This window comes from Microcaecilia unicolor, chromosome 1, assembly GCF_901765095.1.
Source record: "Microcaecilia unicolor chromosome 1, aMicUni1.1, whole genome shotgun sequence".
In the NCBI taxonomy this organism is placed as follows: domain Eukaryota; kingdom Metazoa; phylum Chordata; class Amphibia; order Gymnophiona; family Siphonopidae; genus Microcaecilia; species Microcaecilia unicolor.
This window is the reverse complement of record NC_044031.1, coordinates 34725-53307: the sequence shown is the minus strand read 5'-3', so window position 1 is coordinate 53307 and position 18583 is coordinate 34725.

Genomic DNA, 18583 nt, shown 5'->3' with positions numbered 1-18583 from the left:
CTCCCCTTCTTCCACCATGTGCAGCAACCCTCCTCTCCTCTCCCGTCTGCCCTGTTTCCTTCCTGCCCCCCCTGCCGTACCTTTAAATATTATAGTTTTGCTGGAGTCGCGGGCAGCCGGCATTGAAGACATCAGCAGGCTCATCGCGGTTCCAGCAGCCTTCCCTCGTCGCAAGTCGGATGATGGCTCCGCCCTCTTCTGACGTATTTCCTGTTTCTACGAGGGCGGAGCCATCATCCGACTTGCGACGAGGGAAGGCTGCTGGAACCGCGATGAGCCTGCTGATGTCTTCAATGCTGGCTCCGGCTGCCCGCGACTCCAGCAAAACTATAATATTTAAAGGTACGGCGGGTGGCGGGGCAGTGGCAGGCTGGGGATGCTTAGGGGTGCCTATGCTGGGTGCGGTGCTGCGCACGAGGCACAAACATGCTTGAATTTGCAGCTCGGTAAGGTACATGTGGCTCTGTTGAATCTCCAGCAAATTCCATCTTGTAGGCCAGCTGCTCTCCCTGCTCCGTGTAGCCCCCCGGGCCGAAAGGATCTACCTTGTGTGCCAGCTATCCCCCCTCTGTTAGTCATCGTGTGCATCCAAAGGTCCGCATCTTTTCAACCCCACCCTAATGCAGGGTTACCATCCATCCTGTCCCTATATTCCTCGTCATATTTTAACCATCTGTATCCCTCGTAGTCCCTATAAGTCAGCAGTATGTTGTGGGCATACGCCAGCATCGGGCTAAATTGGTTGGGGTCGGCATGTCCAGCGGCATCTATTACCCTGAAGAATGCCAATAACCAGTTAAATAACGATCTTGGTGTACTGCTGGCTTGTGTAACTGTCTTTTCTTTTGAGTCTTTGCTCCTTATCTTACTCCTCTTCCTCCCCTCTAGTACCTGAAACATGTCAAAGTATTTTCTGTTCTTTATCTTTTACGGATAGACTTGGGCACCAGCCGCCATATGTGCGGTAACGCTGCTAGGGGGGTGGTCGTTCGTCCCTGGCACCCGCTGTCGCTAATTCCGCGCTCTGTGCTTCATCGCCCCCATCCAATGAAGAGGAAGATGAGGACGACGAACTCGAACTGCTCTCTGTGTCGGAGTCTCCTCGCCTACCCTTTTTTTTTCCTTTCCCTTTCTTTTTCTTCTTAGCTTTTTTGTCATTTGTAGCCTTGGCCTCACTGGCAAGCGCACCTTGACCTGTGTTTGAGCCCTCTCTCTCAGTGTGTGTGCCCTGCTCCCCTACCTTCGCTGCATTGCTCCCTTCTGACAAACCCGCTCTCTTCCCCGCATTCACATCAACATTTACATTCTCATGTGTGCCACTGGTCGTACCTGCGGTGTCCAACATCTGCGTATTGTCTCTCTTAGCAAGGTCCCGTATCGGGTTAACCGGTTTAGTGCCCCCGTAACTAGGGTCTGGTTTGCCTGAGGCCACTGTGTGTGCCGGGTGTTGGGCAGCACCCGTCGCTTGCCATGGCTGGTAAGGAGGGGGGGGGGGGGGGGCAAATCCTGGCCACGCCCCATAGTATGGCGGTTGTGGGGGGTATCCCCATCCTATCCCATATGGCCATGGAGGCACGATCGTGTGCTGCCCTTGCCCCGCCACAGGCCCCAAGCTCTCCTTCGCCTGAGCAGCTAAGGTCTGAGGCATCGTCCATCCCGGGAATGCTGGTGGGTGCGGCCAACTTCCTGAAGTGGCTGCATCTTGCCTTCCTTTGGCTTTCTTTTTCTTGTCTTTCTTGGCCGATATGGCATCTGCGGTGACAGCTGCCTTCTTGTTTGCTTGCTTTCTTTGTCCTTTCTTTTTGTCTGCGGTGCTCAGTGGTGGCGTCTCGGTTGCATCGCTCCGGTCTGCATCGAACACTGTCTTCTCTTCTGCCTGCATGGGTGATATGCTGCGTCTGTCCTCCGCTCTGATTTCCTGTGTGGGACAGGTTTCGATCGCATCTGTACCTGCTTCCATTCTGATGGGGGAGGGTAATGTAAGGTAGCCGACAGACAAGGATCTAAATAGACTTAAGAGATAACAAGTTAATATCTGCCTCTCCGGTGTAGATACATATTTGCCAAGACCCCCTTTTTCTTAAAATTCTATAAGTGGCCTTATGCTTAACAATTATATATGATTCGCATAATCCTCTCGAGGGGCGCCGACTTTCTCCCGGTTGTCTCACTGGTTTGCAGCTTTACAACTGGCTATCTGTGGGTTATTGCTAGATTCCTGCCATCCCCAATATGGCCACCTCCTATCCTCATCCTTAGCTCTAACTTTGAAATGTAGCTGCCCTCCCCAAGATGGCCGCCTGCCAATAGCAGCTATGGACTAGGGAATCTGCCCTATCAAAGATGGCCGCCCTTGCAGAAACAGAGGCCTGCTCTAACCAAGATGGCCGCCCCCAGCAGCAGCATGCTCATACAATATGGCTGCCTACATCTAGCCTATGGCCCCTTTCCCCCCTCTTGGCGCACTAGAACTGCAGCAGTTGTCTCTTTTTTTTTTCTTTTTTTTTGTTACTTATGATTTGGGAGTCAGGAAGGGCACTGCAACACTCGGCCCTCTTTCTGCTTCGCCTTCGGGGGGGTTAGCATTTTCGCGGTTTGCTGCATGGCCCTGGAGCCTCCGCAATGCTGATGCAGCCGTAGTGCTGCACTCCTCTCTCACTTCTCCCCTGTGCCTGAGAACTGGTGCGGGGGTCCTGGATCGTCATCGCCGATGCAGGAGAGCCTGGATCCCTGGTTGCCGATGCAGGAGAGCCTGGTCGGAGGGTCGCGAGGTGGGGCGGATGCAGGTGAGCTGCTGCACCTGGAGCCCGGACGTGAAAGAGGTTGTCCGGGCTCCTCCCTGGGGCTTTTAAACCCCGTTTCCTCTTCTCCCTCTCCCAGTGGGGTGCCCCTTTCGCGTTGGGAACGCGCCCACCTTGCTCCTGTCCTGGGCACCCCGCTGGCCCGAATGCGCATGCCCCCTCGGTGCATGGCGCCATGTTATCTCCGGCTCTGTGCACCCAAGGGGGCACTGCGCCTCTCTTAAGGTTTGCTTTGTTTTGAGTGTATGGCAATGACAGCTTCAGGGGGAGTGGAAACAGAGATTAACCAAATTGGCTTCCTTGCTTACAGTGGACTAGATAGGCTGACTTCCACTCCTGTTTATTTTGAGGCAGCCTGGGCAGAGAAATTATATTAATTGTTAATTCTGTTTAAAGTTTGGTTCAGTCCTGTAAAGTGATGGAATGCCATCTGGGTTTAATTTACTCAGAAGTCTAGCTTTTGCTAGACTAGAGGTTAGAAAGGTCAGAGAGAAATGAATCTTTCTTTGTCCTGTTTTGAGTGAAAGATTGTTCATGGGTATTATTTACCACATCTGGATGCCATTGATTAGCAAGCAAGCTGTTTAGAAGAGATAGTTTAGATATTCTTGATAATTTAGATTTTGTCTTATAAGGAATTCTGATTTCTGCTTATTTTAGAATATGTTTTATTCTGTGTAATTAATAAGTTCTATTTCTATGTAAAATATCTTTTCAATTCAGTGTTACATCAGTGGCTGACTTTCAAGTGAGCTTTGTCTGCAGTTTAAGAGGTCATCATCTGGTTTGAATTATCCACAGTCCTAGCGAGTTCTATGTAGGAAGCTAGGTGAAAGAGGTCAGGAAAAGTCTTCTCCTTGATTAATTATAGCTAAGTATAGGACTGGTATTCTGGAAGTAATAACAAATCATATATGTGTGCCATTAAGCAAGACTGGCCCCTTGGCCCTTGACCCCTTAATGAATGCCAGAGTCCAGTTAGCAGTTAGTATGAAGTTAGCTGGGAACCTAAGAATTTAATAATAATAAAATGCAAGAGATAGGTGCCACATTGTCTAGTGTGAGAGGCCCCAGGTCATAGGTCAGTTTAGGAAATATCTTAAACCTATGTAACTGATATTTTGGAGTAAATGTATAGAGATAATTAGTTCAAGACAGGGTAATCAATCTATTCTTTACCATCTGGTGAGAAAGGGGGGCTAGAGAGGTGTAGGACCCTATATAACTGTCGCGTCCCTCACCTGTACCACTTCTCCGTCGGTCGGGCCGCGCTGTCAGGGTGCCGCAGGGAGGGTTGATCAGGAGAGGCGGTCGGGCGCCGGGCTCCTGCGTCGCACCGCTGGAGTGCTGTCGGCGGTCTGGGCTGCTCCGGCCCTCCGGTCCACTTCGGTGGCGGCGGGGAGACGCCGGCCAGGTGGACAGGGCCGGCGTTCCCTGAGAAAGGGATCCCTTGCAGGCGCGGAGCCTCAGAGGAACAAAGTCACTCCCCACAACGCCCGGATTGGCCGATCGCGGCTGACTCCGCCCCCTGCTTCTGGCTGGCCAATCCGGGGCTGTTGAGTCACGGTTGTGGGGAGCTCCGCCCCCTTTTCAGCTGTTACCAGTCCTCCTGATGGGGAGGGCTATTTAAGAGCAGCAAGGCAGAACTCTCATTGCTTCGGCTTCTACCTGTGTGGATTCTGTGGCGTTGGGTTTTTCTTGGACTGCTCCTGCCTTGAATATTGCCTGGACCTGGACCTTGCTTTTGTCTGCCGCCTGCCTTGAAACTTGCCTGGACCTGGACTTTGCTTTTGATTTCAGCCTGCCTTGAAACTTGCCTGGACCTAGACTTTGCGTTTGTTTGCAGCCTGCCTTGAAACTTGCCTGGACCTGGACTTTGCTTTTGTTTGCAGCCTGCCTTGAAACTTGCCTGGACCTGGACTTTGCTTTTGTTTGCAGCCTGCCTTGAAACTTGCTTGGACCTGGACTTTGCTTTTGTATGCAGCCTGCCTTGAAACTTGCCTGGACCTGGACTTTGCTTTTGTTTGCAGCCTGCCTTGAAATCTTGCCTGGACCTGGACTTTGCTTCTGTTGCCACCTGCCTTGTGTTTGCCTTGACCTGGACTGTGCTCTTGTTCGTCCCCTGCTCTGAGGCCTGCCTGGTCTTGGACTTTGTTCCTGCTTTTCATCTGCCCTGGAAGTCTCACCTGTGTCTTCACTCCCCTGACTTCCTGAGGAGTTGTTGCCTCTCTCTCCAGGTAAGATCAGGATTGTCTGGCTGCCTAACTCCGTTCAGCACAGGGGCTCACTTTCTGAGGGTCAAGGGCTGACAATAACTGAGAGCAGAAGCAGCTTACATTAGAGAAGGAGCTGAGACGAGAGAGGACAGACAGGAGACGCAGGATCCAGAGAGCTGAGAAAGAGAAGAAGAGACCTAGTGCTGATGTCCTACTTTGTTTGCTGGCAAATAAAGAAGATTTCTCTCTCATTCTGGTGTGTGGTGTTTGACTCCTGAAGTACCACAGATTCTGCTAACAATAGTGGTAATTCCTGCAACAGTTCTTGGTGTCAGAAGTGGGATCCTGAACCCTGCATCAATTTCTGGCACCCAACTGACTGAGGAACATTGGCCGGGTATGTATTCTGTATTGTAATCCTAGCTAGGAAACTGTAAACCAGCCCCTCAAAAGTTGAGGGAAGGGGAGTCTGATCAACTCTCAGCGAAGGCCTTAGTACCTTCTAGTCTAGTGGGGACTAGCAGGGAAACCGCCAGAGCTTACCTGTATCTGAGAAATCTGAAATTGTTGGGTGGGATTTTTTGTACAGTATGTGTGTGATGCATGAATGATTAAATGAGTGTGGACTTCTTATAGCTGCGGTTCCAGTTAACGCGAGTTCAACTGGCCAGCGACGGAAGGAAGCGATTGTTGTTTGTTTACCCTTGTGTCTCTGGATGTGTGGACCCCTTACCACACTTCCAAAAATTTCCCTTCCTTTCTGTGTGTTGTAACTGTAAGCATTATGGGAGGGACATCATCTAGACAAACTGCTACTCCCCTAGATTGTATGCTTAAGAATTTTAAGAAAGGATTTTTAGTTAATGATTATGGACAGACTTTAAGCTTAAGTACTCTAAGAACCTTGTGTGAAGTTGAGTGGCCATCTATGGGAGTGGGGTGGCCCCCTAGTGGCAGCTTAGATATTGACGTAATCCGGAAGGTCTACAGCATAGTTGTAGGAGAACCAGAATATCTTGAACAACTCCCCTATATAGATTCCTGGGACAGCCTTGTGACTGATCCTCCCTCTTGGTTAAAAACTTATATGGGATCCCCAGTAAAGTTCATGCTGGGCCGCGTTCAAAGAAAGATTATTAGAAAATCTAAACTGGAGGAGGGAAAGAGCCCCAGGAAGCCTACCACCCAATCGGTGGCTTCTGCCCCTACCCTGACCGAGAAACCCATACTCTCTGATGACCCCTCAGATCTTGAGTCACCACCTTATGGCCCATTGTTGGGGTTCCGTTCCACCCCCAGAGATCCACGGCGTCCAGCCCAAGCCTCTCCAGCACAGGCTTCTCCGGATAGTTCCTCCCCTTCTGTGCAAACCCCGCCACATCCTAGGTTGGACTTTTCACCCAGCATCTACCCTCCTCTGCCACATTCTTCCCTGTTAACCTCCCAAGACCCGCTTTGGGCTCCACTCCCTGACTCCTCAACTCCCAACAGCCCAGCCTCTCCCTCTAGTACCCCTACCCACTCATCAGGGGCCCAGCATCCCTTTCAATGGACTGAATCACCTGTGATCACCTCTCAGTCTATGAGTACCCCTCCCCATCCCTCAGGGGTTCAACACACCTCCCCTGAATGGGTTAGACCTGTTGCAATCACCTTTGAGCATGATAAGGGGGTAGCTCCTAGCTCTACCTCAGGTTCCATTCCCACCTCCTCGAGAGCTCTGCCCCTGCGCCAGGTAACCACCACTCGACCGGATCCTAATAATCAGGGTCAGGCACAGGCCTACCAGTATGTACCCTTCACAACCACCGATCTCCTGAATTGGAAGACGCATTACCCCTCTTATACTGAAAAGCCTCAGGCAGTGGTGGACCTAGTGGCTAGCATTATGGCCACCCATAACCCAACTTGGACTGATTGTCAACAACTTCTCCTGACCCTCTTCACAACTGAGGAGAGGCGGAAGATTTTACAAAATGCTGAGGCCATCACGCGAGCGCGTGTTCCCGAGGGGATACAGGACCCAGAGGAATGGGTTAGAACTCGGTTCCCTCGCGTAGCTCCAGCTTGGGATCCAAATAATGGGCAGCACTATGAACTGTTGTCTGGCTATTGCCGGGACTTGCTGGAAGGTATGAAGAAAGGCATAAAGAGGCCCATTAATCTGGCAAAGGTCTCTGAAATTCTCCAAGGGGCAACTGAATCCCCTGGGGCCTTTTTAGAGCGACTAATTGAAGCCTACAGAACATACACCCCATTTGACCCTGAGGCACTAGAAAACCAGAGAATGGTGAATAGTGCATTGGTGGCCCAGAGTATGCCAGATATCCGGAAGAAGCTGCAGCGTCAGGAGGGATTCGCAGGGATGAATACCACCCAGCTAATTGAGATCGCAACAAAGGTTTTCGTTAATAGGGATCAGGAGATGCGCCGAGAGGCTGACCGGAAGATGCAGAAGAAGGCCGACCTTTTGGCGGCAGCCATTACTAATTCCACCCTTAACCGAGGTCGACCTCTAGCCAATGGGAAGCCAAAGTGGGACCCCGGACCGCCAGCCCGGCCTCGAGATTCCTTCAATCAATCCCGGCCACGAGGGGAGAATCCCAGACCACGATTGGAGAGGGATCAGTGCGCCTACTGTAAGGAAAGAGGGCACTGGAAAGATGAATGCCCCCAGAGGCGCCAGGGACTGAGAAGGGGACCAGGAGATCGAGGAAGCCGAGGCCGAGTTCGAGAGGGAAGGTATGAGCCTTCTGAATCTGACATCATTGGGATAGCCGAGATGGCAGAATGGGATGAATAGGACAGACTGGGTTCCTACAAACTGGGCTCCCAGGAACCCATGGTCAAGCTAACCATAGGGAGCCACTCAATTCCATTCATGATTGATACAGGAGCTGAACACTCTGTTGTGACGGAGCGATTAGCGCCTGTGTCTGGAAAAACTGTCCGAGTGGTGGGAGCCACGGGGGTGCAGAACCGGAGGCCCTTCCTGACGACCCGTAGATGCCAATTGGGCTCACACACAGTCACTCATGAATTCCTCTATATGCCAGACTGTCCAATCCCTTTGTTAGGCCGGGACCTGCTGTCCAAGCTTAGGGCCCAAATTTCCTTTGACTCAGATGGCCAGACTTCAGTCTCCTTTCAGCCCCCGACATCTAGCCCTAAGGGCATATTGAGTTTCTGCTGCCCCCTTGAAGAAGAATGGCGGCTGCATCAGTCGCATGGCCCAGTTGACCTACCCCTGGCTGACAGCTTCCAGGTCAATGGGGTATGGGCAGAAGATAATCCCCCAGGGTTGGCCCGAAATATTCCTCCTGTTCATGTAGACTTACTTCCGAGTGCCCGGCCAATCCATCTTCGCCAATACCCAATTCCCCGAAAGGCTCTGGAAGGGATTCAAGCACATCTGAATCGTCTGTTATCCCATGGAATTATTCGACCTTGCCAGTCTCCATGGAATACGCCACTGTTGCCAGTCCAGAAGCCAGGGACTGAGGACTACCGGCCAGTCCAAGACTTACGAGTGGTCAACAAATCCACTATTTCATTACACCCTGTAGTGCCTAATCCATATGTCTTGCTTGGATTGATACCTTCTGGAGCTACCCATTTCACGACACTGGACCTAAAAGATGCCTTCTTTTGTATTCGGGTGGCCCCCGCCAGTCAACTGCTTTTCGCCTTTCAATGGGAAAACCCAGTAACAGGACGGAAGCTTCAGTATACATGGACCCGCCTGCCACAGGGGTTCAAGAACTCCCCCACCATTTTTGGGACTGCCCTAGGACAAGACCTTAAGACTTTTAAATCTGAGCCTTCCAGGCGAGTTTTACTCCAGTATGTAGATGACCTCCTGATTGCAGCAGTGACCCAGGAAGAGTGTTTCGAGGCTACCAGAGAATTGCTGGAGTTACTCTTGGATGCGGGCTATAAGGTCTCACGCTCGAAGGCCCAACTCTGTCAGTCAGAAGTGAAGTATCTGGGCTTCTGCATTTCCCAGGGAAGTCGGAGACTAGATGTCAGTAGGAAGCAAGCGGTTGCTGCAATTCCCCAACCCAAGTCCAGAAGGGAAGTTAGGGAATTTCTGGGAGCAGCTGGATTCTGCAGAATTTGGATTCCAAATTTTGCACTGATGGCGAAACCCCTTTACCAGGCCACAAAGGGGGGTGAAAAGGAACCATTTGAATGGGGACCTATTGCTCAACAATCCTTCATCGCCATAAAGAAAGCCCTACTCCAAGCCCCTGCGTTAGGTCTTCCTGATGTGGAGAAACCTTTCTCACTGTATGTCCACGAGCGACAGGGGGTTGCTCTGGGTGTGCTGACCCAGATGATGGGATCCTGGCAGAGGCCTGTTGCATACCTGTCTAAACAGCTGGATGGAGTGGCTAAAGGATGGCCAGCCTGCCTGAGGGCCATTGCAGCAACAGCCTTACTGGTCCAGGAAGCTGACAAGTTGACCTTAGGGCAAGAACTGGTTGTCAAAGTCCCCCACGCAGTTCTCACCCTCATGGAGTATAAGGGCAACCACTGGTTTACCAATAGCCGCATGGTTAAGTACCAAGCCAGCTTGTGTGAGAATCCACGGATACACCTGGAAACAGTGGCTACATTCAATCCCGCCACTCTTTTGCCAGCATCTGAGGGACCACCGGATCATGACTGTATCCAAACCATGGATGAAGTGTACTCCAGTCGACCAGATCTTAAAGATGTTCCTTGGAGGGACCCAGATGTAATTTATTTCACAGATGGAAGTAGTTACGTGGAGAACTCCAAGCGATTGGCAGGCTATGCTGTGGTGACGGAGGACAAGGTGATAGAAGCAAGGGCCCTGCCCCAAGGAACTTCAGCCCAGAAAGCAGAACTTGTGGCCCTCATACGAGCTCTGGAGCTAGCAGCAGGACTGGTGACCAACATTTAAACTGATTCCAAGTATGCCTTCACAACTCTACACGCTCATGGAGCTTTGTATAAGGAAAAGGGACTCATAAATGCCGCAGGCCAACCTGTTAAGTATGGACCCGAAATACTTCAGTTGTTAGAGGCTGTTTGGGCCCCTAAGAAGGTAGCTGTCATTCACTGCCGGGGACACCAAAGGACAGATACTTCAGTGGCCCGAGGGAACCGCCATGCTGATCGGGTGGCCAAGGAAGCTGCTCGAGGACCCCCAGCAGGTACTGTGACCCCCCTGTTCCAAATTAGATTGCAAGAATGGACGCCTATGTACACCCAAACGGAAGAGAAATGGGCTCAGGAAGAAGGGGCAGTAAGGAGACCTGATGGCTGGTTACATCTCCCTGATACCAGAGTTCTGGTGCCACGCCACCTAGCTTGGCCTGTAGTGTCTCAAGCTCATGACTTGTCACACTTAGGGAAAACAGCACTAGCCCGCCTACTCAGTCGAGTAGTGGTCTTGGAAGGATTGGATAGTCTGGTTGCCACTGCCTCTGCCCGATGTACTCTCTGTGCCCAGAATAATGCTCGTCAGGGACCCCATATTCCACCAGGAGTTCAGTCTAGAGGACTAACACCCTTTGAGTCCCTAGTCATAGACTTCACAGAAATGCCCAGGAGCGGTAGGCTCCGATACCTCTTGGTCATGGTCTGCACTTTCTCTGGGTGGGTGGAAGCATACCCTACAGTCACTGAGAAAGCCACAGAAGTAGCTCGAGCCCTCCTTAGGGATGTCATCCCCAGGTATGGACTGCCCCTTGCCATAGGCTCAGATAATGGTCCCGCCTTTGTTGAAGCCACACTTCAGGCCCTGTCCCGCGCATTGCGCATTACCTGGAAATTGCATTGTGCCTACCGTCCCCAGAGTTCAGGGCAGGTTGAGCGGGCAAACAGAACCTTGAAAAATAGCCTAGCAAAGATTTGTCAGGAAACCCAATTGAAATGGCCACAGGCACTGCCACTAGCCCTCTTCCGCCTCCGATGCACCCCAACTAAAGGAACAGCCCTCTCTCCCTTTGAAATTGTGTATGGGAAGCCCCCAGCCATTTTGCAGGGAATTAAGGGAGACATAGGTACTTTAGGGTCTGCCCAGGTGCAGGAGCAGGTAGCCCTCTTGGGCCGGATAATTTCTGAGCTTCAGTCTTATGTGAGAGAAATAAACCCTGTCCCCTTCCAGGCTCAGGTACATTCCTTCCTGCCAGGGGATAGAGTTTGGGTGAAAGACTGGAGGCTCCAGCCCTTCGGGCCCCAGTGGAAAGGACCTTTTACTGTTTTGCTTTCTACCCCTACAGCTGTGAAGGTCGCAGGGATAACTCCATGGGTCCATTGGTCTCGAATCAAGTCTGCTGACCAGACTGAGCCCAGCACGGATCAGACGGAGCCTAAACAGTGGAGAGTAGAAAGTGATCCAGTGGAGCCATTGAAGTTGCGCTTGACCCGAACCAAAGAATCTACTAGCTGAAAAGAAGGGTCAACTGCATACCGCAGGAGCTGCTGGAATTCGGCTTCATACTGAGACTCTTTCTTGCCTGATTCTGGCTTTCCTGGAATTTGAGAGCTTGATCCTTGTCAGTTGAGGTTCTATCCCAACTGGTATAAGAACTCAAAGACTGAGAACATTATATTAGAGTAATCTGTGACTAGCACAGACTGTTGGAATATTATTGCTTGATTAGTTTGCTGTATTTGTTTTAGATTAGGAAGAAAGAAAATGTTAGTAGTTTGGGTGCTTTTGTTGTTTTCTACTCCTTGCCTCCTTGTTCCTAATACCCTAACTCGCTCCAACCTTTGGCTACACTCTGTCCAGGAACTAATTAGCCAGGCAAAGATTACTTCCCCTTGTATTGTGTGTTCCCGATTTTCTCCTTATACCACAGATGTCCCAGCTGTTCCTGTCCCTGTGCCGCTTACAGCTCTTATACCTCCCTACTTTTCGAGTTCGGGCCCTTGGAGCCAGGATTATACTTGGTGGTCCTTTTATAATGCTACTTCCCCCTCTGAATCTTCTCTACGGCCAGTCTTTACGTCTCCCTATCCAGCTTCTGGAGTGTTTTGTTTAACAAGAAACATCTCAACTGTTCTTCCCATTTCCTGTAATTATACCAATGTTCTCTCAGAGAAGGGGGAATCTATGTGGGTAGTCTCTCCAGGTACTCCTATGTGCCCTACTACCGTACCTGCAGATTATGACCCAGGTGATTATCTGGCTTCTAAGCGTACCACTGAGAAGACTATAGTGTCCCGGCTTATTTTCTACTTTCATAAGTCCCCGGGGTATGAAGAGTTTATAACAAATGAGCAGCCTGTCACAATTGGGGATTGGCACCTATGGTGTGCAAAGTCGCCATATCGTCTTCGTTCCCCCTGGGATAGGGGCTCGCATTATGGGCATCCTAAGTACCTTGTCCAGCCTGAGCCAACATTTATTGGGAACTTCCCTCACCCTCTCCTTGGCCATTACTGGCTCTGTGATAATGTCCTCCACATGATTCTTCCCCCCACGTATGATTTTTGTGTATTGGTAACCTTGAATTATTTTCCTAAAGTTATTCCTCTCCTCAGGCCACCATCCCCGCACCGCTCTAAACGAGAGGCCTTGTCCTTACCTTCCTCCGTTGCCACAGAGGATGAGGCGATTGAACTAGCCCTCCAGTACATCAACTCTACTTATCCTCTGACTAAAAAGAGACTTGTGGCCCTTTCTGCCACGGCCTGGATTCCAATTGGGGGCCCGGTAGCGGGTATCACTGAACTAGGCATGGCTACCCGGCGACTTCAGTCCCTACTCCATGTTTTAGTTCATGAGCTGAACGTGGTAGTCAATGCATTGCAGGATCAAATTAATGAATTAAGTGTAGTTTCTTGGTATAACCATATGGGCCTTGACTACCTCTTTGCAGCCCAGGGTGGCCTCTGCACAGTGCTCAATTCTTCAGAGTGCTGTACTATTGTCATAAATAGGACGCATGTAGTTAGGCATGCCATGGATAAAGTCCTACAGTTGGCTAGCCTTAATGTGGAGGATTACCGAGGAGGATTAGACCTTACCTCCTGGTGGTGGTCATTGACCTCATGGATACGTCCCTTGTTCATTTCCCTAATAGTTTTAGTTTTAGCAGGATTGTTGTTTTGTTTCCTGGCCTCATGTGCTTCGGCAGTATGCCGTCTGACCTTAACGAGTAGGGTAATGGTGATTCACAAGCCTATTCCTAGACGTTATGCCCCAGGAGGAGGTATGGAGTTGGGATCACTATAATCCCCAGAGTTTGAGTTGTGAGACTTATCTCTGCATAAGCTGATTTTAGTCTCAAAGGGGGGAATGAGGCAGCCTGGGCAGAGAAATTATATTAATTGTTAATTCTGTTTAAAGTTTGGTTCAGTCCTGTAAAGTGATGGAATGCCATCTGGGTTTAATTTACTCAGAAGTCTAGCTTTTGCTAGACTAGAGGTTAGAAAGGTCAGAGAGAAATGAATCTTTCTTTGTCCTGTTTTGAGTGAAAGATTGTTCATGGGTATTATTTACCACATCTGGATGCCATTGATTAGCAAGCAAGCTGTTTAGAAGAGATAGTTTAGATATTCTTGATAATTTAGATTTTGTCTTATAAGGAATTCTGATTTCTGCTTATTTTAGAATATGTTTTATTCTGTGTAATTAATAAGTTCTATTTCTATGTAAAATATCTTTTCAATTCAGTGTTACATCAGTGGCTGACTTTCAAGTGAGCTTTGTCTGCAGTTTAAGAGGTCATCATCTGGTTTGAATTATCCACAGTCCTAGCGAGTTCTATGTAGGAAGCTAGGTGAAAGAGGTCAGGAAAAGTCTTCTCCTTGATTAATTATAGCTAAGTATAGGACTGGTATTCTGGAAGTAATAACAAATCATATATGTGTGCCATTAAGCAAGACTGGCCCCTTGGCCCTTGACCCCTTAATGAATGCCAGAGTCCAGTTAGCAGTTAGTATGAAGTTAGCTGGGAACCTAAGAATTTAATAATAATAAAATGCAAGAGATAGGTGCCACATTGTCTAGTGTGAGAGGCCCCAGGTCATAGGTCAGTTTAGGAAATATCTTAAACCTATGTAACTGATATTTTGGAGTAAATGTATAGAGATAATTAGTTCAAGACAGGGTAATCAATCTATTCTTTACCATCTGGTGAGAAAGGGGGGCTAGAGAGGTGTAGGACCCTATATAACTGAGAGCAGAAGCAGCTTACATTAGAGAAGAAGCTGAGACGAGAGAGGACAGACAGGAGACGCAGGATCCAGAGAGCTGAGAAAGAGAAGAAGAGACCTAGAGCTGATGTCCTACTTTGTTTGCTGGCAAATAAAGAAGATTTCTCTCTCATTCTGGTGTGTGGTGTTTGACTCCTGAAGTACCACAGATTCTGCTAACAATAGTGGTAATTCCTGCAACAATTTAACCTCCTGGAGGTAGGAAATCACAGAAAGACCTCACCCAAGGAGCGTGCATGACCCATTATGTGACCTGAAGTTAGTAGGCAGAGCTTATCATCCTATCAAGTATGTTGTTTTGTGTGTACCAAGATGGCGGTGTCTGCATTTGGCAGAATGAAAACTTGCTTGGATGAAGTGGCTTCAGCCTTTTCACATCATGCTGTCTCCTTGACCACACCAGGGGGAGGAGCTCTGAACATGCTTTGTTGTCTGTTCCTTATCTAAAGTGTCTGCAAGAGCTGAAAAGGGGAGGGGAGGGGGAGACTCAGAACAAAAGCAAAACCTTTCTGTCTCTGGGGTCTAGAAATCCCTGCAAGACCCAGTCTCAGATCTGCAGAGGGAATTTATCTGAGACCTGGAATTGTAACCGGACTGATCAGTAAGTAAATCAGGAGGCCGAGACACAGACTTCCAAAGCAAGGCAACTTTTATTAGTTAGCTGTCACGCCCCGAGCGTCATCTGACACTTGTTCTTATACACTCTTATCAGTAGTCATGCCCAGTTACAGACAGAGGGTCTTACATAAAACCCAGGAAACGAAACTTATCTTTGGTTTTGCACACAACCCTCTATTTCCAACACTGGTCTCTAGTCTATTCACAGTTATTTGGCATTGCATATACCATATAAGACAATGTACTGATAAGCAGCACAAGTTCCAGCTGGTTTCTGCTATCTGGTTACAGCTGCTTCCTCTGAGCCACTGTCAGCTTGCAAGCCTTACATTTCAGAAAAGGCACAGACGGAGAGAAAATATATTTCACAGAAAAACCAAAGTTAATGGCTGCCATGTTACAAGTTACAGCTTCTTTTAGCTAAGCACAATAGATTGTCCTTTACAGCAAAATCTAACTCTAGTATAAACTGACTCCAGTTTCAGCAAAACAGTCAAGCTGCCCCCCCCCCCCACCTACATTTTGAGTGAATGGCAAGGACGGCTGCGAGGGGGAGTGGAAACAGAGATTAACCAAATTGGCAAGTGGAGGAGTGGCCTACAGGGTGGTGGACTTTGGTCCTGGGGAACTGAGTTCGATTCCCGGCACAGGCAGCTCCTTGTGACTCTGGGCAAGTCACTTAACCCTCCGTAGCCTGCCGCATTGAGCCTGCCATGAGTGGGAAAGCGCGGGGTACAAATGTAACAAAAACAAAAATAAAAATCCTTACTTACTGTACAGTGGACTAGATAGGCTCACTTCCACTCCTGTCTATTAAACCTTCCCCACAGCAGCTCATAGGTTTGCTTGCTTTGTTTTGAGTGTACTGGACGACGGCTGCGTTGGGAAGGGGAAAGTTAAATTGTTCTAATTTGCTTCCTTGCGTACAGTGGACTAGATAGGCTCACTTCCACTCCTGTCTATTAAACCTTCCCCACAGCAGCTCATAGGTTTGCTTGCTTTGTTTTGAGTGTACTGGACGATGGCTGCGTTGGGAAGGGGAAAGTTAAATTGTTCTAATTTGCTTCCTTGCGTACAGTGGACTAGATAGGCTCACTTCCACTCCTGTCTATTAAACCTTCCCCACAGCAGCTCATAGGTTTGCTTGCTTTGTTTTGAGTGTACTGGACGACGGCTGCGTTGGGGGAAAGTTAAATTGTTCTAATTTGCTTCCTTGCGTACGGTGGACTAGATGGGCTCACTTCCACTCCTGTCTATTAAACCTTCCCCACAGCAGCTCATAGGTTTGCTTGCTTTGTTTTGAGTGTACTGGATGACGGCTGCATAGGGATAGTAGAAACAGAGATTTACTAAATTGGCTTCCTTACTAACAGTGGACTAGACAGACTCACTTCCACTCTTGTCTATTAAACCTCCTTGCAGCAGCTCATAGGTTTGCTTGCTTTGTTTTGAGTGTACTGGACGACGGCTGCGTTGGGAAGGGGAAAGTTAAATTGTTCTAATTTGCTTCCTTGCGTACAGTGGACTAGATAGGCTCACTTCCACTCCTGTCTATTAAACCTTCCCCACAGCAGCTCATAGGTTTGCTTGCTTTGTTTTGAGTGTACTGGATGACGGCTGCTTAGGGATAGTAGAAACAGAGATTTACTAAATTGGCTTCCTTACTAACAGTGGACTAGACAGACTCACTTCCACTCTTGTCTATTAAACCTCCTTGCAGCAGCTCATAGGTTTGCTTGCTTTCTTTTGAGTGTACTGGACGACGGCTGTGTTGGGAAGGGGAAAGTTAAATTGTTCTAATTTGCTTCCTTGCGTACAGTGGACTAGATAGGCTCACTTCCACTCCTGTCTATTAAACCTTCCCCACAGCAGCTCATAGGTTTGCTTGCTTTGTTTTGAGTGTACTGGATGACGGCTACGCAGGGGAGTGGAAACATAGATTAATCTCATTTCCACTCCTGTCTATTAAACCTCCTTGCAGCAGCTCATAGGTTTGCTTGCTTTGTTTTGAGTGTACTGGATGATGGCTTCTTGGGGGGGGGGGGGGGGGGGGGGGGTAGTGGAAACAGAGATTAACCAAATTGGCTTCCTTGCTTACAGTGGACTAGATAGGCTCACTTCCACTCCTGTCTATTAAACCTTGCAGCAGCTCATAGGTTTGCTTGCTGTGAATTGAGTGTATGGCAATGACAGCTTCAGGGGGAGTGGAAACAGAGATTTACCAAATTGGCTTCCTTACTTACAGTGAACTAGATAGGCTCACTTCCACTCTTGTCTATTAAACCTCCTTGCAGCAGCTTATAGGTCTGCTTGCTTTGTTTTGAGTGTACTGGATGACGGCTGCTTGGGGGGGGGGTAGTGGAAACAGAGATTAACCAAATTGGCTTCCTCGCTTACAGTGGACTAGATAGGCTCACTTCCACTCCTGTCTATTAAACCTTGCAGCAGCTCATAGGTTTGCTTGCTGTGAATTGAGTGTATGGCAATGACATTTTCAGGGGGACTGGAAACAGAGATTTACCAAATTGGCTTCCTTACTTACAGTGGACTAGATAGGCTCACTTCCACTCCTGTCTATTAAACCTTGCAGCAGCTCATAGGTTTGCTTGCTGTGAATTGAGTGTATGGCAAAGACAGCTTCAGGGGGAGTGGAAACAGTGATTTACCAAATTGGCTTCCTTACTTACAGTGGACTAGATAGGCTCACTTCCACTCTTGTCTATTAAAGCTCCTTGCAGCAGCTCATAGGTCTGCTTGCTTTGTTTTGAGTGTACTGGATGATGGCTGCTTGGGGGAGGGGGGGTAGTGGAAACAGAGATTAACCAAATTGGCTTCCTTACTTACAGTGGACTAGATAGGCTCACTTCCACTCCTGTCTATTAAACCTTGCAGCAGCTCATAGGTTTGCTTGCTTTGTTTTGAGTGTACTGGATGATGGCTTCTTGGGGGGGGGGGGGGGGGGGGGGGGTAATGGAAACAGAGATTAACCAAATTGGCTTCCTTGCTTACAGTGGGCTAGATAGGCTCACTTCCACTCCTGTCTATTAAACCTTGCAGCAGCTCATAGGTTTGCTTGCTGTGAATTGAGTGTATGGCAATGACAGCTTCAGGGGGAGTGGAAACAGAGATTTACCAAATTGGCTTCCTTACTTACAGTGGACTAGATAGGCTCACTTCCACTCCTGTCTATTAAACCTTGCAGCAGCTCATAGGTTTGCTTGCTTTGTTTTGAGTGTACTGGATGACGGCTGATTGGGGGGGTGGAAACAGAGATTAACCAAATTGGCTTCCTTGCTTACAGTGGACTAGATAGGCTCACTTCCACTCCTGTCTATTAAACCTTGCAGCAGCTCATAGGTTTGCTTGCTGTGAATTGAGTGTATGGCAATGACATTTTCAGGGGGACTGGAAACAGAGATTTACCAAATTGGCTTCCTTACTTACAGTGGACTAGATAGGCTCACTTCCACTCCTGTCTATTAAACCTTGCAGCAGCTCATAGGTTTGCTTGCTGTGAATTGAGTGTATGGCAAAGACAGCTTCAGGGGGAGTGGAAACAGTGATTTACCAAATTGGCTTCCTTACTTACAGTGGACTAGATAGGCTCACTTCCACTCCTGTCTATTAAACCTTGCAGCAGCTCATAGGTTTGCTTGCTGTGAATTGAGTGTATGGCAATGACATTTTCAGGGGGACTGGAAACAGAGATTTACCAAATTGGCTTCCTTACTTACAGTGGACTAGATA